This window comes from Parus major, chromosome 2, assembly GCF_001522545.3.
Source record: "Parus major isolate Abel chromosome 2, Parus_major1.1, whole genome shotgun sequence".
Taxonomy (NCBI): Eukaryota; Metazoa; Chordata; class Aves; order Passeriformes; family Paridae; genus Parus; species Parus major.
Window position 1 is genome coordinate 117006046 of NC_031769.1, and position 22119 is coordinate 117028164.

Consider the following 22119-nt stretch of genomic DNA (forward strand, 5'->3'; position numbering starts at 1 on the left):
CGGCCCTGGGCAGGCCCCGTGTATGTCGGGACGGGGCACGGTCCCTGCCAGCGGCCTGGCAGCACCGTCAGCTCTCGGAGCCCGCTCCCGAGGCAGCCTGCGCGCCCGCTGGGTGCCGCATGTGGGGAGGACGGCGTCGCCCTGGATTATCTGCCGGTTTAGCGGGAGGATCGCGATAATCCGTCCCTGGATCGCACAACCCGCTCTAGCCGGCAGCCGCAGGCTCTGCGGTCCTTCGGGCAGCTGCAGCGGCGGGGCCCCGGGCGGGAGCGGGGCCGGCTGCGCGTCCCCGCCTGACCCCGGCTGCCGCCGCCCGAGGGGTGCTGGTCGGGGCGGCCCGGCGGCGGGAGCGGCACCGACAGCGACAGCGACAGCGGCCCCGCCTGCGCCGGCGGGAGCGGCGGTGGCCCGCGGCCGCCCCGGGGTGGGCGCAGCCCCGCGAGGGGAGCCCGTCATCCCGCGGCCGCGGCGGGAGGAGCGCGGCTGACGCGGCGGGGAGGAGGAAGCGGCAACTCGAGCGGACGGACGGACGGACGGACAGACAGACAGACAGACATTCCCGGCCCGCCCCAGCCGGCGGAGGGTCGGAGGGAGGCAGGTACGTGAGGTACAGCCGTCCAGGGGCCTGTGCCCCCTCCTACGGGCGGGGCAGAGAGGGCCCGTCCGGAGCCGCGGAGGTTCCGCGGCCGCGGGGACACGGGACTCACCCGCGGGGACAAGGGACTGGGGGAGGTTTCGCTTCCCTTTTGTTGCAGCCCGAAAACGGCTGCGTGCTTTGCCCACACCGGCGGCGTTCCCGAGGAGCGTGTTCGGTGCGGCCCTCGCCAGGCTCCTGCGGAGGGGCCGGGGGGCTGACGGGGCTTTCCCTGGAGGAAGGCGCTGCTCCGCGTGGGCGTGCGGCTCCGGCGGCTGGGATCCGCTTACGGACCGGGGCAAAGTGCTGCAAGCGAATAAACAAACATGGAGAAACTTCTGCTCACCCTGCCCCCGCCGCTATAATTTTAGATATTGTATTTGCGAAGAAGTTTTAAAGTAATTTAGTGTTTCACATTCTCCTCTCTCTTTTTTTTTTTTTTTTTTTTCCCTTAAATTCCTATCCTTCTCCAGCAGTGTTACCGGCTCCTGCTAGTGCTCTTGCCCTAATGTTTTTACTGCGTGTATATGCAGTTTTGCATACTACGCTTTATTTTGCATGGCTGGCTCGGTGTGGGAGGGTTTACTTTCTGGGTTGCAACTACGGACACCTCCAAACTCCATTTCAGTCCTACTGCTGAACTCGATAAAGACAGTAAAGCTATGCTCGAATCAGAAATTTAAGAGGTGAAGAATGGCTGGGAGTTTACTTTTAGAGCAGGTGAAAGAGCCCTTTTCCAGTGTCCTTTTCCTCTGTCCCAGCAGTATGAGGAGACCCTGGCTTGCTTTGCTTTGTGCCTTGCAGAGGCAAAGCAGTGAACGCGGTTTGGATCTGAAGTCCCTCTTTCTGGTGGTCTCTGTGCCAGAGAAGCAAGGGTTGGAATTCTCTCTTTACTCGTTTAAACACCTTCAGCATGAGAGAAGGTTGGAGGCAGGGAGAGAATTAAAATAATGCTTTCTCCTCCTGTGCTGAAGAAGTTGCAGAGTATTGGTGCTTCTTGCACAGATCTTTTATGGGAAGGTAAAATTCTGATGCAGACTTGAAGGATTTGAATTAAGGAGAGAAGTGGTTGAAAGAGTATCCAGTAACATTCAACTGCTTGACTTTGTTAACTTGCAGGATGTCTTCCCCAGTGCTTTTGTGAGCATTGGTCAGAGCTCCTTGGCTTCCCTTTGCTGAGACTTACATGCTCCTGCAGAGCTTTTTTTTTAAAATCTGAATACTGTCAGGCTCTTTCCCTTAATTTTTGAGATTGTATAAAGAGCAGAAATATACACTAGTTGGCAGCAAAAACCAGTTAGTGATCTCTGTATTTCTCTGCAGTAAGTGCTACAGCCTCTTTATTACATGCTCTAAGCCTTGAAATAGCATTGACATTTATACTGGACACTCAAAATAGATGTTGACAGCTCTTGCATTTAATTTCTTTCATGCTAATCTAATAAATTCAGTATCTATTGTAATCTTCAAAGAGGATTAAACATTTCCTGAGGGAAAGGAAAGTTATGCGGACTGGTGAATACATGGGCTGCATCCAGAGTGCTGCAAGACTTGTAATTCATTTGTTATGTTGTTCTGAGGGGATCTTCATCCAGATAATCAACAACCCATAGGAGCTGTTGCTTTTTATTATCAGTGTGTGCATTCTTCTTCTCTAAGGACAGCTATTTTTCTAAGAAGCCTGGCAAAGCTGGATGTTCAAGTCTCATTGAACAGAAGTCTTCAAAGGACTTATGGGGGAACAGTAGTTGGGTGGCTCCTAGTCCACTCTGCTTATAAAATAATGTATTGCAGGGAGCTTATAGTTCAAGTTTTAAGATGTGAGCACTTTAAAATCACTACTCTGTTCATTTTTTGACTTGTTTAAAGTCAATCCACAAGTAGGTGGATAATTTGACTGTAATGGCATGTGTTTAAAATAGTGATTGGTGGTTTTTAATATGCAGAATTGCTTCAGCCTAGCTAGCTGGAATATCTGCAAGCCTCCAAAGCTGACTTGACCCAGGAACAAAATATTTCAGTAGGGTATGCTGAAGGCCAAAAATAAAGTTATTAAATAAAATGACCTAGGTATTAGGAAATAAAACTAGATGCAAAGCATCTCTTGTTTCTCTTGGGGATCTAGGGTTTATGATGGAAATCATCTGTCAATCTAAAATGCCATGCATGCTAATTGCAGGTTCATGTTAATCATCACAGTATAAGAGGGTATGTCAAATCTTATTTTCCATCCCATCCATACAGGATAAGCTACTAATAAGCTGTGATCCTTCAGCCACATCCACACATCAGTTCTGTCCTGGGTTATCCACCCTATATCCCAGATCATTTTCCAGATGGTTTCAGTTTTACAATTTGCATGCAAGTAACTAGGGCTTTTTAACTGTCCCATGGCTACAAGCCATTTTATACACAAATGCCCTGCAGATCTCAGATTACACATATTTGCAGTTCCAAATTATGTTTTTATTTTGGCTGTCTAAGTTGTCATTAAGAAGAATGTTATTTTGGAGGAATGTGTGCTTCCCAAAAGGAAAGTCACTACTGGTTGGTTTTGTGACTTCATTTTTGGACATCCCTAAATCATTGAAGAGTTATTCTGCTATTATTTTTTTTTCCCTCTAGACCAAGGAACTAAAAACAACTGTAAATAATGTATGTATTTATATAGACTGAGCGTAGTAAAGCAATATGTTGTTTTTATTTAAGTTAGCTCTTTGAGTGTTTGTATTGAAGGACTCATTTTGTTCTAGTTTAAGTAGTATCCATATGCTAAAATGTCCTACAGAGAAAACACACTTTCCAAAGTAGAACTGAAGGGCTTCCACATGCTGTAAGAACATTTAAAAATATGTTAATCAGGTTCCTGCTTGCATTCTTAATTCTCAAACAGAATTTTTTCCCCAAAGTCTTGCAAATCACCTAACACTGTGTCTGCCTGACTCTGAAAGTGTCTTAAACATATTGGATCTCCCTCTTTGTGCAGAAAGTTCTTAAGCGCCTTATCTAGAGCTGCTGTAGTTGAGCATCAAAGCCCTTAGGAGATGAAGAAAGTAGGGCACCTGGCAAGTGCATTGTAAACACACGCGCTGATGGCATCGCTTGTGCCTCGAAATGCAGTGGTGTGTTTCCTTTTGGGAGCACTGCTGGAAGAGGAGCCCATGTGCACCTTTCCCTGAGAGCTGCTGGTGGCGGGATTTGTCTAAACAGCAGACTGTCTTTTGGTAGTTGAAACCTGGGCTTCTGCTCCCTGTGCACGAGGGGTTCAAACCCACATCTTCTGTCACCTCTGCAGCTGTGGAATAGGCTGAAGGAGGCAAGCAGAAGGGCACACTTCATGCCTTGTGTTCAGCCTGGGCCATCTCGTGGAAGATGCAGCAGTTTGCCCAAGGCTGGCATGAGGGAGTGCCAGAACCTTGACTCTGTCACAGCATTTTGTGTCCTACTGGGAGGAGGGCTGGGATATGGTGGTTGCTTGCTGGTGATGATTATCAGAGGTGAGCATTTCCATGACAACGTCGTCTTTGTTTCAAGAGAGGATCAACACTTACTAATTTCTCTAGGAGAGAACTGGGCCCAGGAGTACAGGCTCAGAGATCTGGAGTGGGTGGTGACAGCTGTTTGTAGTCCCAGTTTAGAAGTTCAAGCCTGCAAGCTGAAGTGGGGAAAGTGTCCGGTGTCTCCTTCCAGAAAGCCCCGTTTCAAATACAGGAATGTTGATCCTGGGTCACCACTTTCATACAGTGTATCCGTTTGGCAACAGGTGTCACCGTGCCGGTTTTATATTATGCAGGTTTGTAGGTGGTTTTATGTGATCCATGCCACAGATTTGTGTGTTTGTGTCCTGACCTGTAACTCCATTCCCTTGCCCAATTCTGTGTTGGCATTCTTTCTCCCTATCCTTTAGCAAAGGAAGAATTAAGGTTGTATCTCCACGTGACCTTTTCCCTCCAGTTTCTCAGTCAGTCTGTGAGCATCATCTGAGGGAGAGAGAAAACTTCCATATTCCCTGGTATTTGAAATGCTTTACTTTGCATCCACAGTTTTTCTGTGGTTTAGGGCAGGAAAGCACCTGGGGGTTGGGGGAGTGTGGGTAAGCAAGATTGATGTCTAAATTTATTCCTCAGCTCCTTTATTCAAAGAGATGTCACATTTTACTTCTTGGCAGTCTTGTTTGAAACTATGAGGGCAACTGGCAAGCTGCTAGTCCTGAGTGTCTTGCCAAATACTATTGCAAAATACTGCCAATGCAGAAGATGCATAGCTTTACAGACTGTTATGTTTCTCTGTGAGTAAACCGAGGGGATACCAGCTTCTGATCCTTTGCCTCTGATGAGAAGGCTGACATGTTTCCATTGCCTTATGAGGCATCATCATGCTGCTTTGCTGCTGCTGTCTCTTCCAGCCCTTGGGATTAGTTTTCCTTAATGGTACTTCTTAATTTCTTGCTCACTGTTGTGAAATAACTGAGGAAACAGAACTATTTCAAACATCTTCACTATACTGTTAATTGCAAAATATTTTGGCACAGACATTGGACCAAGGAAAGCTTTGTCTCCGATCCTGGACTCAATGTTGCTAATGCAGCAGGTGCATCAGAATAGATTTGCTGTGCCCCACGGAATTATAACCCATATTTATTGAGTGTTTATTGAAGAGCCATGCAACTGAGGTCAGTCCCAGCTATTTATCAGTATAATATAGGATGCAAAATCTGATATCTGAATACATGCAAACTGTGTGCCAATAATTGAGACCTTGTAATTTTACTGTTAAAACAAGGCATGAATTGGAAACACAGTTCTATTTTTCTTTTAACTATCTTGATAGCTATTTCAGAGGTTTGCATCATTAATCTGTGCCCAAATTGGTATTTTAATGAGAAAATGGGCACCTGTGAAGATTATTGTCCCATGGTGTTGTATCTAATATTATATAGTATGGCATTACAATGACATTTCTGAATTCAGTTAGGAAGATAAGCTGAAGGGGTGAGTGCTGCTCATGGCTAAACAACTTAAATCATGCTCTTATTCTGGTTAGAAAGAACCTTGGAAGGTGGTGAGTTAACTCACCAGCTTGAGTTAACTCCTCACCCTGAGTGTTCAGATAGGGCTGCTCGGGGCTGTGTTTGCCTGGGTTTTGGAAACCTCCAAAGACAGAGACTCCACAACCCCCCTGGACACCCTGTTCTAGTGGTCAGTTATCCTTGTGGGGATTTTCCTTCTCATGCAATGAACCAGTTGAGTCTGCCTTGGTAACGTTCTTGAAGACATTGTGACACTGCTGTTCGGTGCCCCTCAAGCCTCCTCTCAAGGCTAACTCAATAAGTCCAGTTGCCTCCAACTCACCTCGAGAATGTAATGCAGTCCATGACTGTCTGTGTTTTGGCCTCTTCCCTACCCTGTGTAGCTATAGCATAAGTGGAGGAATGTTGGATGCATGTGTTAGGTTGCAAGTGTACTTGTTCTGCATGACTGAACTACTGTGTGTTTATATTATAACAGTTTAGGTTTAGACTTCTCTTTTTTTTTGCAAATTCCCAGTGTTAGGTATTTATGAACTGGCATCACTATCAAACCATAAAATATGTTTTATACTAAATTTAGTAAATAAATAAGGACTGAGCATTCAGAAAATGAATGCTTTTCAACCATGGTAGAATTTCCAGTTTATGGTATATGTTTTCCTTTAATGCTGGAAAGAGCAAAGAAGAGGGACAGGAGGTAATTAAAGAAGAAAATAACTCCTGTACTCCCTTTAGATGGGACTTAACGATACCTTGCAAAAACAAGATGCATTAAGTCTACAAGTTTGGAATGCTGCCAAAAACTACAAAACAGAGAAAACTTAGGACAATTCAAAAATAAAAACTACATGGCAAAGGTACCCAAATGCCTTGAAGAAAACTGCATCAAAGAACCAGGAGACTTCTGCTTCTTCTGCTGCCGTAGTAGTGGTGCATCTTGAATATATTAAAGATGAGGGGGTGTGGGAGGAGAAAGAAAAAAAAGCTGTTTTCATAAAGAAGGTAAGTAAAAATAGCATGTAGCATTAAGGAGTATATAACAATGTTTTAAGAGAGGTAAGAAGTGAAACAGAAGGGGGATATTTGGAGTCATAGTGGATGCTGATAGCCTAGAATCCAGTTACTCAATTAGCCTCCTGATGTTTTTTTCTTTTTTTCAAATACTAGGCCCTCCTGTTTCATTTGTTTCATTTAAGCAATAAATGTAATACTGTTAATTTACTCTCCCAGTACTCTCGGTTAATATGTTGTAAATAACTGACTTGTTTTCATCAATTGCTCTTTAAAAGGGGTCACAGTATTTTCAGACTAAGGTGGAAATGGTTAAGCAGCATTTTGATACCTAAATTTCACCCTCCCAAGTCAGCCTTTGGTAAGAAATTATCTGTTGTCTTTGGAATTTTTGAGGACTAACAATTCTTTCCTGCCATCCTTTGGTTTTCAGAGCCCTGACAGAAAACAGGTGAGGTTTCTCTGTTAGGGAACCCTTAGTTGTGTCCCTTGAAAATAATGTGACACTTGTAGCAGTGACAGAAAACCAAACAATTACTGTCCTCTGGTGAGAGAATGTGGCCAATGTGCTACAAAATTTTCAACATTCTTGGTGTAAAGTGTTAGTATCAAGAATGAACTGTGCTGTTTGCAATGAGGTTTTACATCTTGTGTATGTGCCCACACACATTATAGGTAACTCTAAAGGCATATACCAGATAGATTGGTTTAACTTCACTTTTCTTCAGAATTTTTTGGAGGTTGGCTGCCTCTTTAGTGCTCTTTTCATGTTAACTAATAGGTTATGTGATGGATGAATAGGATTCTTTATAGAATTATCTAAAACCAGGCACTGATTTATTTGAAAACAAAGGGTTTCTTTAGAGCTAAGTTTAAGCTGGCATTGCCATGAATCCTAGAATTATTCTACATTTAAATGAGAGAACAGTGATGCACTTGTACTTGAGCTTTGAACAGCAGAGAGCTGTTGACCAGAGACTCAGAGACTGCTGAGCAAATCTGTTTAGGTTCCTTTGCCGAAGTTTCCAAGCCTACTCTTCTCTCCTTACAGATGATGAGAAGCAAAGCTAAAAAGACACTATAAGTTGCATTGATCAGTTTGGAGGAAGGCAAGTTGTTTGCTGGTGTGTGATTCAAAAAATGTATAAAATCTTGCTCTGTAGCAATCTGAGCACATACTTTTTCTGTTTTGCTTTGGGGTGTGTGGGGTCTGGAGCATAGCAGCTAAACAATACCTCACTTGTTTATAAAAAACCTTGGGAAGAAGGGGTGAGAAAGAAGAAAATATTTACAGTAGCTTTCTACCCAATTAAAATCAGAAGGCAGACTGAAAAGGAAAGAGTTCATCTGTGGTCCAAGCCAATTAAAAGTAGATTTTGCTGCTTGGATGTGAATTTACACATCCAAGGCAATGTAAATTTAAACTAGAAGCTTGACTTAACCTCACCAGTTCAGATGAACTTCAGATTTATGACTCATTTAGTTTTGGTCATAGCATCTGGGTGTTTAAGCACATTTTATGTGAATTGACATTAGAAATTCATAAACTGCCTTAAAATGTTACATCTTTGGAGTACTTCACCAGAATGTGTAAATAATGCCTGTCTTGCAAACACAGCTCTGCAACATGAGCTGGCTCAGATCCTTGTTAAGATATTCTTATGTTTTATGCCCTCAGACATTTATCCCCTTGTTTAATTATCTGGGAATAAAACCAAATTTGTGTAGCTTCTCTCATGTATTAGAAGGTATCTTGAATTTCTGTGCAAATGCTTTAATTGTATTTGTTGATATTAGTTGAGATTGTTTGTGGGGCTTTACACATAAGATGTGGGTCTATTTACAAAGAATTGAAATAGAGGTAGAAGGAGGAATCTTATAACACTTAAAGGGTTTTACTCAGAAATTAAACTTGTCAATGTGTGTAAAAATCAGTTTACTGTTTTACATAGGAGCATCACTTGAAATGACCTGAAAGAAATTTTATCATCAACCACCCAGTCAAATCCTGGATAATTATTCAGGGAACCATGTTGGATGCATGATGTGTACAGAGTAAGAAACAAAACAGTCCTTGAGAAGGAATCTGAAGGGGCTGCATATTTCAGAAGCTACAGAGCATAAGGAACAGAGAACAGCCTTGCAGCTCAGAATCTAAACAGGGACACACACAGACATGTGCACAGCTTGACACTTCTTCAGGAAAAGGAAGTTCATTGAATGAAAATATGTTGATATTAGGAACTGTCAAGGAGAAACTGGAACATTCTTTGTCTTGGTTACTGCTCTATGACTTGGTAGCTGTAAAAGATTGATGACTTGTGTGCTTGGCCCTTTGTTTTGGTTTTGCTGTCTTGATTCATCGAGTTAGAAAGTCTTAGACATAGGTCCTCATTTAAAGAAAAGAAAGAAAAACTATTATTAGAAAAAAGAATAAAGAAAAAAGATTATTAGCAATGTTATTTTAAAGCAAATGCAGTAGCTAAGTTAAAATATTGTGACAGTTGTTCCAGTGTATTTACAGATCTGCCAAAGATGTCCATATGTCACATCAGATGTCAGTTAAATGGTCAATATGTTGTCTCAAATCAGTCAGTGCCTGGTGTCTAGACACTGAACACTGTCTCTCCAGTCATGCTTGTTGCTGCAAAGCATTTAGATCAATCTAACAGTGGAGGAAGGAAGTGTTGTTCTGGTCCTCCTTTGGTCTCTGCCAGATGGATGCCACGGTTAGTCCCTGGATTCCTCTGGTTTGGCTTAAGATGAGTCTCTGTTACAGTATTAGTTCAGTTCAGGAGCTTGCTTTTGGAGTCCATCCCTTGTGGTTCGCTCTGCTGGGGGATCATGAGTTGGGTTCCTTTCAGATGAAGTAAGATTGGAAGATTTTCTTCAGGAGTGCTTTCAGCACTGAACCAGGTACAGGTGTCCTGCCCACAGGACCAGACTAAAGCTGACTTGAAGCAAAACATACAACCTGCCATGCCAACATGGGTCATGTGGGTGCTGCATCTTCAGCATCAACTGTTTTCCTCTCTGTGGATATGCTTTTCTTGCACTGCATTACTTGCTAAGGTAGACATTGAAACAAAAACCGCAGCAAGAGTAGATCCAAGCACCTGGAGCCTGCCTTTTCTCTTGACTTCAGGTGCAGCCTCGTAAGTCATTGCTCATGAAAGTGTAATGCACCTCTGAAATGACTCTCCCTGCAAATGGCAGTCTCATTTTTCATCTTTGTTCTTCCCCGTTTCCTGCCTGTCACCTGACTTCCCTCAGTGCTTCTCTCTGTGTTTCTAAACCACTTTTTCTTCCCCTCACTTCTGGTTTACCACCATGGCATTCCCCAGTCATTGCTCCCAGCCATAAGGTGCCAGTCTCAAGTGGTCTCTGCCCCACAGAGATGCAATCTGTGTTTCATGAGGAAGTCTTTGCTTCAGCTGTTTTTAAAGCTCTTTCCTGGTGAAATCTCTTCCATTGCTTCCCTACCCTTCCAATTTTTTTTTTCATGTTCTTGTCTCCCCTCCCCCAGTACTTTCTAACCTGAACCTTTTCTGTGCTTATTTTAAGCTCATTTAGGACTTGTCCTGAAGAGACAATTCCCTTCACTTTGAAGTAGTCTTCCAAGATAACAGCCACCCCGCAAGTGGGTTCCCCCCACCCCACACTAGCTTGTCCATCCCACTTCCCCGTAAGTCACATTTTCTAGACCAGTTTTCATTCTTCTTTCTGTTCCCTAGATGTGCACAGACAGGACCACATCTTTCCTAGGAATTCAGACACAAACAGAATGAAGTAGAAGGACTTTTTTGAGTTCAGCAGATTATGCTCAGGCTTTCCATTCTATTTTATATCTCATAGCAATATTTGTCTTAGAACAGCACAACATTTGTCTTTGTGACCTGCTGTAGTCTGAGGCCTTGTTTCCCATCCTGTATTTCCATATGAGACATTTCCTGCCTGTGGGCAGTATCTTGCATATAACCTGCTACATTTCACTCCATTCTTCCAGATCACTACTCTGCCCTGATGATGATATATTTAACCTTTGTTTCTTACATCCAGAGCTAATATTTATCCTTCCTGCATCTGTAGCCTGGTTGATAAAATATCTCAAGGCAGTTTCAAAGCTTTTCTAAAGGGAAGGTGGGACATCTGTGATTTCTCTCCTACCTCTCTGGAAGGCTGTCAGAGGAAGTTAGCAGTGTGATTGAACAAATCTCTTTTGGCTATTACATAGGATTATCTTCCAGGTGCTGCTAATTGATCTGTTTTGGATTGTTTTCCCCAGGAATTTGAAGCTAAACTGGCTCACTGGGTCTTTAATATTCTTACCTGTTGTTTTTTGTTGCTTTGGTTTGTTTACTTGGGTTGTTTTCCATTGTGCAGATGTGCACACACTTCCATTCACATTCTCTGTCTCTCTCCCATTCCTCCTGAAATTTTACCTGTCATCTCTATTATTTACACCAATCACTGCTTGCATTTGAGCCCCTAGGTGAAGACTGATGTCCTAGACATGATAGTCTGCTGGGTGTCATCTCTCATCAGCTTTTCTCTGTGTTGACTAGGGCCAGAAGGTTCTCCTTGCTCTTAAGCTACAGTCATATTGATAATAAGGATTTCTTTTTGTTGCTAGTATTTTTTTTTTCACTATAATTCTATCTTAACCATGCTGATTCTCATATGTACTCCTCCACATTTTATATTTATTGCTAGCAATTTGACTATGTTTTCACATTTTGTGCCTGTCTTGACAAATAAATCTTATTCTACTTTTGTTTATTTTTACAGGGCACAAGCAGATTATCCTCTTGTATTGTTTTGTATAGGAATTACTTCTTTTTTTGTTTCCCCTCTTAATGTCTCTTGTGTTCACATTCTCTTTGCTACTTTCTTGGGCTCCCCCACCTCCCATTTAAAGACGTTTAGTCAACTTTTCTTCTGAACTGGTTGCTTTCCACTTGTTTAGAATCAAAAATCTAAGGGATACGCTGCCTATTTTTAATGTTAAAAAAAAAAATCTGATTTTGAAATAAAAGAAGTTCAAACTAAACTAAAGTGCTGTCAATTCACAGGCCTTTGCTCCTTGTACCGTGTGACTGTTGAGATACCACGTGGTAGTAGATTCCCCATTCAGGCTCTTTAATTTTACTTCTGAGTTGCTAGCTGTTTGATATGTACATTTGAGATATCAAACAAATAACCCTGGTGCTGGTAGGTGATTTTTAATGGCTTTGTTTGTGTTTAAACTGACTAGCCCTTTGAGTGCAAATAGCTTGTTCTTGCAAGGCTGTCATTGTGCTTGTTATCTGTCATTGTACACAGTGACAATGGATACACCATAGTAGGAAACACCAATTTAAAACCTTAGGAGAATGTATCCTTTCAGATTTACAGAATAACAGGATGGTTTGGATTGGAAGGGATCTTAAAGATAATCTAGTCTCCATTTCTGGTCTGTAACCTCAGCCCATTTGTGGGATGGTCTGGATTTTGTTTCAGAAGTTGTTGATACTGTACAAAGGTCAGATGCTGGATTCAGATTCTTCCAACCATGGATTTATTTCCTTGGCTCACTACAGCAATGACAGTAGAACATTTTAACTGAACCACTCCATCAGAATGAACGACTGATTGACGTGGGTGACCTCAGCAATTAACTGAAATGCCTCCTCTTGCTGTTTTGAATGAAGAAAGCTGTATTGCATTCTGCTCCCAAGAGAGAACTGAACCTCTGGATGTTCACCCTTGGTGGCACCAGTGATGCTAAAGGCTTACCACTGACTTGCTTCACATCCAGGGTGAGTGAAAAAGGCACCTACCCTGCTGTGAGAAGCCCCTCACTTCAGCACTTCCTCTGAATTAAAGCTGTGACATGTGCTGAAACACTTTGAAAAGAAAAGGATCTGGTTAAAATGTAAGACAAATCCCACAATTTATTTGTTCAGGAGATACTGACAATTATTCTCTGACATAGTTTTTTGTTAGTATCCAATTTACTTACTTTCATGGTAAATTTTCCCCTTCCCCCAATATATGTTTGGGTTTTTTTGTTGGGTGGTTTCTTTCCTTACAAAGCAAAATCTCAAAATAATTATTATTATTTTAGTTATAAAGGATTGTGAGTTCTGCATGTTTTCCTCTCTCCTCCCAGACACTACAGGAAGTCATGATGGTCTTTCCTCTCAACTTTCCTGGACACACAATAAAACAAATGTGAATATAATCCCATCTAAATTAAATAAGAAACCACTGCATTTTGTTTCTATACTCCCACAATTCTAGCATTCATAGAGGTGTAGTTTGGCTCTACCTGTCCACCATGGTAGGCATATTAATGCTTTCAAATTTTCTTTTATGTGAATTGTCCAAAATGTCTTTTTCTTTGGTGTTTGTTTGATGTTTTGTTTGTTTACTTTTTGTCTCACTCAACCACTGGTCCTTTTGTTAGTTGATAGAAGTTCTATGGCTTCTTGTTTATCCCATAAATTGCTCTGGCTTGTGTGACTTGGTTCATCCTTCCCATTTTGAAAATGTGGTACAAGTTTAACTGTTCAGGTTCATGTTATGGTTTAACCCCAGGTGGCAACCAGCTGCTCGCTCACTCCCCCTGTCCTGGTGGGATGCAGGGGACAGTTGGAGAAAAGTACAACCTGTAGGTTGATGCAAGAAAAGTTCAAGAATTGATATAAAGTAAAATACAATAACAACAACAACAATAATAATAACAACAACAACAGCAAATGAGAACATGGAAGGAGAGGAATAAAATCCAAGCAAATGAAATGATGGACAATACAATTGCTCACCATTCCCTGATACCTAGCCCATCTCTGAGCAGGGATTGGTGGCTCCCGACCAATTCTCCCAGTTTATGTGCCAAGTATGATGTTTTAAGGTATGGAATATCCCTTTGGCCAGTTCAGGTCAGCTGTCCCAGCTGTGATCCCTCCCAGATTTTTGTGCATCTGCTTGGTGGCAGAGGATGGGAACCTGAAAAGCCCTTGACTTAGGGTAAGCACTGCTTAGCAACAACTAAAACATCAATGTGTTATCAACACTGTTCTCATACTGCATCCAAAACACTGTTCCAATTAATAGAAAGAAAATGAACTCTATCCCAGGTGAAACCAAAACACCATACAATGCATGCAATGAAGTGAATACGAAAAACTTAATTTAGCAACTATGCATATAGGAATGCTGGAAATAGGAGTCAGCAGTAGAAACAGCCAACTTCCTTACTGTGACTTTAAAAGAATCCTGATTACTTCTGCATTTCTCTTCTCAAAATTAGTCATCATTCCTGTAAGAGTGAGAAATAAACAGTGGTTGTATTTTCTGACTTTGGACATGCTTCTAAATCAATCAGGGGAGGTAGATTGGTGAAGGATGAAAATGTCCACAATTACCCCAACTTTGTTTTAACAGAGGTGTGTGGTGAGGACCTTTGGCTGGACATTACCTCAGACTCCCTAGGGGAGGTGACCGCAGCAGCAGGCAGGTGTCCCCGAGGTTCTGGTGTGGCAACAGTTGCTTTTGGGAAGGCATAAATTGGTGACAAACAAATAAAAAAAAAAAGAGCAGCATAGGCCTGGGAGAACCACAGTTATATAAAGGTGAACAATGAAACACTATTTCTCAAGTGGGTATTTTGAAGGGCTGTTACCACAACACTTTTTAAATAAATGCAAGGTACATTTGAATCGGAAGCAATTTGGCATAGCAAACTGTGACTGACTCATCCCAGACCTGAAACAGCTGCTGTGACACAGAGAGGTTTTTGAGTGCTTGCATGGGATGTGCTTCAGAGACCCAGGAGTGAGAGATATTAGTATCCTCCTCCAACACTGCTCCTATTAGCATCCACTAGCATGGTGCACATTCCAGTTAGGAAATCCTCATTGCCATTTGCATCCAAACAGAGATTGATCGTTGCAAGCTTCTTGAATCTTACAGAGATTCTATACATATCCCTCTTTTTATACCAAGGCAGTGACAACATATTTATTAAGAGCTTCAGTGCAAGAGATGTACGTCTTGAGTTCTCATGGCTTTACAAAATCTTTTATCTTCTTTCTGCAACAAAATTTTTTCTTTAATTCAAAGATTTATAAAAATGTTTAATGAACCAGGTTGACACAAAGATTGCCATGTAATTAGAAAACTGTGACATTTTGCTCTTTTGTGTTCTTCTGCAAACTTCAAATTGTGCTGTCATCTACAAAAACTACTTTAATTTTGTACAGTATTGTTGGAGAAAACTGTAGTTGGAATAAGACTTGCTTTTGATACATCCAAGAGTGGCTTGGATTGTGTGCAGGAACATTTTCCTAGGAAACATTTGAGTAATTTGAACAATGACTTAAGAAAATACCATGTCTTTTAAATAATCTGGTTCCTACCACCCCTTTTAAAATGGCTGTATGTACATCAAAGCTTAATTTCAATAAATAAAATTTTGTGATAATTTCTACTACCTCATAGTCCTGCTCCATGCTGTATCCTACAATATCTTGCCTCGTTCCGTGTGGTCCCTGCCCTGCAACACCACAACACCTAACATCAAAAAACTGTTGACCTCAGATACTAAATACTGCCATGTTCTTTTTTAAAGCTGCATGATGGAACAGTGGTCTTGAATTAGTATTGAAATTAGATGGATTTATGTAATTGTTGCTTATGCTCCATACTTAGACTGAAAATATTCCATTAACTGGCTTCTGCTAGATTTCCATATTATAAAAAGAAAAATAAGTTAAAGAGAAAATTAGTGTAGTGGAGTCCATAAGTTGATCATCTGTACTTGCTTCTTGTTGTATTGGTTTTACCTGGTATAAGAGGACCATATGCATCTTTATGTAAAATATTGCTGATGTATCTTCACATAAATCCTTCTGAAACTCACTTAAAAGTTCAGACCCACATGTACCTTTCAAACACTGTCCCATAGTTCCCAGGATGGAAAATGTGAAAATGAAAATGTTCTTGGAGAATAAAAATCAGACCCTCTGGCTAGTAGATGAATGTACTTCTTTTCTGTGGGCCAGGAATAGGGTTGGAAGTCTGGCACACCTGGGAAATTCACTAGATAGACAGTAAGCAAAGTAAGGTCAGCAAATAATAAACTTTTGAAACAGTCTTAAATTTGTGTCCTTTTTGGATTATAAAATACATCTTCCTGCTTTGGTAGGTTGGGATTTTTTTCATTGTTGCTACTTTTTTTTCTCCTCTGAGTTGGTGTATAACAATACTTTGGTGGAATACATGTGTCTCTTGCCATAAACAGTTTGTTGGAATTATTACTAGAATTGCAAAAACAAATCTGGCCTATTCTGTAGATCCTAGGCTGCCTTTAAAATGCTTTTATTTTAGAAAAATACTGTGAACCTTTTGTGAGGGTACATACACGTCCCAAATCAAAGCCCTTGTTCAGTTTCTTTTGACTAGAATACCAGTAAACAGCTTGAAAATGCAAACGGGGTCCTTGTGTTCTTGCTCATCTCCACAATTTGAAGAAGAACTCTTGACATTCTGGGTAGACCCCACCTACATAATATTGTGTGCCAGAGAACTTGTTTACCAAAGCATGTTTGTTCACCCCAGCCTGTATTTGCAATTCTAGTAGAACGTGCTGTAGCTGGGATTCAGGAGGCTGAAATAAGAAACATCCATACAGAATTACCACTTAGAGAGATTTTTTCTTTTATACTTAGCTTTGGTATACCTTCCTGCACAAATTGCTCAGATCTCCTGGAAACTCAGAGACTTGACCTATTTTATAGAACTGTATTTATAAATGGAATTCCAAAGACTCTTTGTGGAGAGCAAAATGCAGGTCATACAGTGCTGTCAGTTGGGAGGGGTTTTTGGCAATTTATACTTTATGGGCTGTATTTGATAACTTCAGTTGCACAGCGTTTACCAGTCCAGTAATTTATTACTGTGTTTTATGCATGTCTGCTGAAACTAGTCCCAGAACATGTCAGCATGTACCAATAAGATGTCTATGTGACATGTCAAACACATGTGTTGCTATATGCCTATAAAGCAGCTGGGTATCTTTGTCCTTTTGTTATCTATATATTCCCTTTCATTATCTGTGTATTTATCCTTGTAGGACTTGGTAGTAAGCCAGGTCCAATGTGCTTCTTTTTTCCTTGTATTCTTGGAACCCATGTAAATCTTTTGTGCTTCCATATGAGCAAGTGGAGGTAGCTTGAGGCAGTATCCACACTGTGGGTCTCTGAGATAACTGGTAGCTAAGGTAAACTGGGCTATCAGGAGTTCGGCATTGACACTGTTCTTCTTCTGGTAGCTGAACTAGTTTGTGGAGGTTTCACTTGGGTACCTGCTCCAGACTGCACACTTGCAGTGGGTGAGGGCAGCTGCAGGGCAAAAAGAGATGCTGGCCCTGTGCCCTCTGATAGCGGTGCTTCTCCTAAGGACACAGCTATGGCCGGATGATGTCTCCTGGTGGAACCCTGCCAGCTAATGGAGTGATAAGCGAACAGGATGTAAACAGCAGGGCTTGGGTCAGACAGTTCATGCGCACTGAATACACCGTTCACTTTAAATACCTTGCATGCTAAGTAATTTTTAGAAACTAACCTGAGAAAAAGTAATCCATATATGGTAATAATAGTACATTTTGGTGTGTGCATGAGGGAAGTAAAGAACTTGAAGAGGATGAAAAGAGAGGAAAAGAGAGATACATGGATTGAAATTGCAGATATGGTATTTCACTGCCTGATACTGCTTTTTTACTTCGAAATTTCAGCGTTCATTTATGGCTTGCTTGTGTACTAGTGCTCCTTTTTAGTATATGCTTCGGTTGATTTAAACCAGTTTTCTTTGAGCTTCTGTGAAGAATTGCTTTGATGTGGTGCTGCTGTCATTTTTCTGGTTCATGTTATACACACTCTGTGACGTTCATGAAATGATGCAGTTCATTACGGTTTTTCTATAGTTTTTCATCATTTTGATTTGTGGTGTTTGCTATGCTAAGGGAGAGTCCATGTAGTGTTGTTGCAGATCATGGTTTTGATATTCATTAACCTCTGTGCTTCAGGACATTCTTCTTGTAATATGTGGATCATCATCTTTGTGTCTGGAGTGCTGGAAAACTGGCAGTTCACTTTGTCACTATGAATGAAGCCTCCTTTTACTTGCCAAGTTCTTACGCTTTGTCAAAAGATAATACTAAATCTTTCAGCTGTGTTTAGGTGGCTTGTGGTAGTTTCTGGTGGGTTGGTTAGTTTGCTTGGGAGAAGGGGTTGAAGTATATGTTTGCAGTGAATCAGACTTTTAAGTATTCATTTCATTCCTTCAGATTGAAAGACTGTCATATGAAGACATTCTGTAGATGATCTAGCGTACAAAAAGAAAGTAGGGAAAAAACCATTTCCTCTGCGCAGCTCATGTAAAACTGAACCATTACTCAGACTCCTCTAATAAGCACAGGCATGCAACTATGAAAATGAGTTAAATGAAATCTATTAATATGCATACATTCATTAAGTGTTACAAAACGAGCTTTGGTAAAGAACAGTTAGCTGGTGATACTGTTGCTTGCACCTGCATTGTGAGCTTTAAATCTTGCCCAGCTGGCATTTCTTCCACAGTTCTAACTCTCAGGCTTTCAGCTAGTTCACCTTCTCACTGAACATCTTCTCTTTCTTGATGTTGTCCATGGCAGCCTGTGTTTTCTGGTAATCTCATGAGTCCAGGGAGTCTAACAGGACACCGTTTTCTCCAGTACACAACTCTGGGGTGCCGCACTGCAGTGCTGAATGCCTGGTCCCAGCTGGCCCATAGCTTCTTTCTAATCAGACGGTGGGGTATGAACATAGCCTAATCAGCTGCCAAACAAGAGGCTAGAAAGCAGTGTGAGAGCAACTCATAGAAGAGGGCAGGTGTATATCTGTCTTCACATGTTTATGGGGTCTTTGTGGCAGCCAGAATCCCTGGTGTTAGACAGTATTTGCCCAGAGTTGCTGTGCCTGTGTCACTGTGAGGCCCATCCATTGCAGCCTGAGGCCTTGCCAAAGGGCAGTGTCCTCAGACTGCTCAATGCTGTGCAGTGGGTACAGCCTGCTGAGGGTTGGGTTCTTTGATTAAAACAATTGGCACATACAGTGTTAACTACAGTGGCCATGACTTGTTTCCAAAACGAAGTCTTAAGTCAGGGCATGATGGGCTAACGGCTAACAATAATTACTTTAAAAATTACTTCATATTTATTACTGTATCATGTTTGGATGGTTTTAAATAGACACATTTGGTTTAATTTGAGTTAACATTTGGCAAGATACTGCCACAGAAGAAGGTTTAATTCCAAACACCATCTCATCTTAATGTCCAAACCTCTTGACTATTAACAGTCTGTTCTGGGGCAAGGAGCTTGTGTTTTCCTTAGTGTGAGGAGTAGGATACAAAGCTTGGTGTTAACAGAGATAGGCTAAGATATTCCTTTGAAGTGCAAGAACTGAAATGGAAAGCTGTGGTGTTAATGTTTGAAGCTGATAGTGCAGTAATGATTTTGTTGCTCAATGACCTGCTGTGTTTTAGAAGTAACTCAAATTTTTGGACCATGCTTGTTGAGTGGTTTGAGCTGTGCTTTTTGTGCGAATATTTGAATATATACAAAAGTTTCACAGTATATTTATATGGAACAGTATCCACTAGCAAAACTCCTGGCTGCATTTAAACAAGTCATCTATATTTCTGCTTATCTTTGTCTTACAATGTTTTTTTATGTTCTGTTTTTTCTGTATAGCTCTCTTGATGTTATAAAATGAGACTTTTGATCTTTGGTCAGGGACAAAGTTTTCATACTAATTTAAGGACATTTTCAGTAAAAGCAGAACTGAATAGTTCATGTTGTTCCTACCTGCTCTTCCTGGGCTTGGAGAAATATATTAAAGGTACTCTGCATTTCTGTGACCTCTTGCATTTGCAATGGGTTGAGATGTGTCCTTCATTTCTCCTCCCTTTTCTCATATTTTCCACCCCCACCACCCAATCATTGATATTCCTTGAGCAAAGGCTTAAAATAGTTGGGATGGCAGCACGGTACATGGATTTGTAACATTCCTTAGAAGCAAAGTACTGCAAAGCAGTGGAAATTAGATTCTCTATGTGTATTACTGCTCAGAAAACATAAATGGGGAATGCAAGGGAGTTCCTGGGGACAAAAATGTCAGAGTGAATGATGACCTTTAACTTCATTAAAAGGCAAGTTGAGTTCCATGCATTTCTCTGCGGGCTATGCAGTTAACCACCAGGTATCCACCTTAACATTAGAATATTAGCCTTTAAAAGCTCATCAAGCAAATCTGTAAATTACAATTTATTTAAATTTTAGGACCTTAACAGTGTTTTGCATAGTATGATGCACTAGACAGATGAATGTGCTGTGGAATCCATTCAGGCAAATTACAATTTAAGGGTATGGACCATGTTGCTAATCTCTAATTACCTATGTCAGAATAGGGAGAGGAACTGCATAAAATTAACTGCTCGACAGCCTAGTCTTCAGAGGGATTTTATGTGTGAGGAAGGGAAAATCGCTGCTCTTCAGTCAAAGGTTTAGGGCTTAGACTGTGTGGACAGGGAAACAGAGTTACATTATCTCAAAGCCAGGGTCATCTTCTCACCTTTCCTGGGTTAAGGCTGTACTGTAAATCAGACCAATAGCTCCATGTAACTGATCTGCTGACAAGTGAATGATTAACTGAAAACTATCAACCAGACAGAAGTGGAACACTGCTCAACAACTGCAAAGTAAAATAGCTCTTGAATACAGATTTCCTGACTAAATTATTTGCCAACGAGTTATTCTGACTGAAGTTCAGAAGCATTCTGGTCTGGGGCTCACCACAAGAAGTCCTAACAAAGCTTCTTTAAAACCTCTCCATGAATGCAGAAGCAGACCTTTAAGCAGATCTGAATGAGCAAGAGAAGGCTGTTGCTACAATGCCAAGTCTCAGTATCTGGCACTACCTATCCAAAACCACAAAACTCCAAAATCAGGAAAGGGCAGGTTAGGATGGGAACATTCCTCATTTCTTCCTGCATGGACTCTACTCAAATGGAAGCTTGTGATCCAGTTGACTTGTAGCTTGTGTGTACACAGTTACAACACACTAATCAAACACTGACGTATTTTAAAAACTGCCAGGCTGCTTCTCTGATTTGTTTTTGGAGAGTGCTTGGATGACTGTCAGTGCCTGACACATGAGTGTAGTATTATGCAGGAGTACTTCTGCAGCAGGACTGTTCAGAAACAGGATCTCTTGAATTGCTCCTTGCCAGATACTTGCCAATACCTGTGACTGTTGAAATGAGCACTGTCATGTCCTGTCAGGTCCAAATACAAATCTTGTGAAGACAGGCCTGTAGAACATGTGGCTTCTCCATAATCAATAGAACAGTTCCTGATGACAGCTTATGGGTTTTGGGGGATACCCTTGTGTTAAATCAGTAATACACTGGGGTGGGCTGCAGTATTTTCACACTTGCTCATTCTTTACATGGCTGTTGAAATCCTAAGAAACATTTCAGGTATTTATAGGGAGGAAGCTAAAATGGCATAGCCTTTAACTCATCCTGAGTGTTACATTTGCATAAGATATTCCCTGCCTCTTAAGCTGTCTCTTAATGTTTGAAATCATAGAAGATCCTCAGTAAACATGAGGCTTTAACTTAATGGGTGTGGTGGTCTTTCTGTTAAACAGAATCCATGCTAACTCCTGTTTGTCCTACACTTTTAGATCTAGTTAACAAAATAAAGTGAGGAGTGATATTGTCATTAAAGCAGCTTTTTTCCCTCCTAGAATTTGTTGTTTGTTTGGGTTTTTTTAATAAATGTTTTACGGCCTCAATTTGCCCAGGAAAACTTACAAAGTTACATGTCATTTTAAGAAGTCAGTTCAATTTTAACGGGGGTATTGAAACTTACTCCTGAAATTTCAGAGGTTGCAGAAATAGTTCCCTAAATGGTGTTAGGTATCATACAAACCTATCTCAAGTCTGTGTTATTGCCCCTGCCCATACAGAAGGAGAGATGCGGCTGGTTGGTTTAATGACGGCCTTGCCGGTGGATTGTGGGCACCCGTGGACACACTGAAGAGTTAAACTGAAACCCCTCGTGGGCGCAGGGGTGTTCTTAAGTTATTTTTACCAGAGCGTTGCTGTTTTTCCAGACTTTCTGTGGGGAGCCGCCCAGCAGAAGCGGGAGCATCCCCCTAGGGGCTGGGGAGGGGAGAAGGGACTGAAACCTTGTGATTAGGGGAAGTGGAAGCTTGCCCCTAAAACACAAAAATGTTTTTTAAAAGATTTTGTTTTAGTGTAGCTATAGATAGATAGATAGATAGATACAAACACACACACACACACACACACACACACACACACACACACACACACATATATATATATATATATA

At 41.3% G+C, this 22119-nt stretch overlaps 1 protein-coding gene across 2 annotated transcripts in view; it reads left to right on the top strand.

Annotated features, from left to right (window-relative positions):
• The first annotated feature begins 460 nt into the window (after positions 1-460).
• Positions 461-22119, top strand: part of SGK3 (serum/glucocorticoid regulated kinase family member 3) — a 54702-nt gene continuing 33043 nt past the window's right edge. The window contains exon 1 of one of the 2 annotated variants that reach the window (XM_015617539.3): positions 461-598. The gene's annotated coding sequence lies outside the window, so the exon portion shown is untranslated. Of the gene's footprint in view, positions 599-17181; positions 17409-22119 lie in introns of those variants that run through there. The other variant, XM_033512280.1, reaches the window with a different exon arrangement.